A 1,035-nucleotide genomic window follows, 5' to 3' on the forward strand; every position below is an offset into this window, starting at 1 on the left:
ATAGCCAAGGCATATTTTTCTTCCAAGCTTGAGACAGGATGTGACTATATACTAATGAGACTCAGTAAAACAAGCCAGACATGGAAACTCGTCTCATTACTTTATAGTCATGCCATGTATGTTTTTTTAACCATAAAATGACAATAAAAACGATTTTTAAAATGAGAGTGTTTTGGATAAATGACTTCTGTGCTGACCTCAATCACTGTGATGAAAGCACTAAACACCAAAGAAGCACGTTATCACCAAAACAAGCTGCTAGGAAGCAGGTGCACAGCTACAGGACTAACCATGTGGGGCCCTTAGCACTTTCCTAATATATCATTTTGCCTAAATAGTAATAAAAGAGAAAAGGTAAAACAAGGGCCATAAGAAAACCATAAAGTGTTTGGAGAGTGCAGTCATGTGACAGTCTTCATTTGATCCATGGGCAGGGGGAAGGCAAAGTGGGAAGGGCTTTGTGGAGAAAGAAAATTGCCTTAATTAGAGACTTTAAGAGCCTGTAGATGTTTGGCAGACTTTATAGTTGTAAGGAAGAAAAGAGGTTATAGATTAACTAGTGCAGGGGTTAAACAGTAAGTAATCAAATCTATAAACATTTTCCACATACAAAAAAAAAAAAAAAAAGCACAGAAATATACATACGGAAGTCCAGGGAGGAGCAAAGTGATTTAGATGTTGCTAATCAGATAAATGGCTTGGCCACCAAGTAACGAGAAGCTAAAGAGTTCCACAAAGTGCACTGTGGAACTCAAACCACATGTCTAAACCATATTTGGTTGAGAAGTTTTCAGAATCCATGGACTATACATTATTGCTTCCCTAAACTCAAGAGGCAAATGTTTAGCCTTTGCTTTGAAGAGGGTTTACTGACTTGAATTATCAGATATTATGGCCTGTTCACAGTTCAACTGCCCAGAAAAGATAACACTAGCCTCATTTTCAGGCTGACCTTGTCAAAAGATTTCACTCTCACAGGGCTGTTGCCTGGGAACAAGCAACTTTCTGAGTTGTGCTCTGGAAATTGGCATGGTT

At 38.5% G+C, this 1,035-nt stretch overlaps 1 protein-coding gene across 1 annotated transcript in view; it reads left to right on the forward strand.

Annotated features, from left to right (window-relative positions):
• The window catches only part of ARID2 (AT-rich interaction domain 2), a 162,771-nt gene extending 162,144 nt beyond the window's left edge, over window positions 1-627 (forward strand). Inside the window, 1 exon segment of the mRNA XM_021092987.1 lies at window positions 1-627. This exon segment is cut by the window's left edge and continues 2,830 nt beyond it. The gene's annotated coding sequence lies outside the window, so the exon portion shown is untranslated.

This window comes from Sus scrofa, chromosome 5 (assembly GCF_000003025.6).
Source record: "Sus scrofa isolate TJ Tabasco breed Duroc chromosome 5, Sscrofa11.1, whole genome shotgun sequence".
NCBI classification, from domain to species: Eukaryota; Metazoa; Chordata; class Mammalia; order Artiodactyla; family Suidae; genus Sus; species Sus scrofa.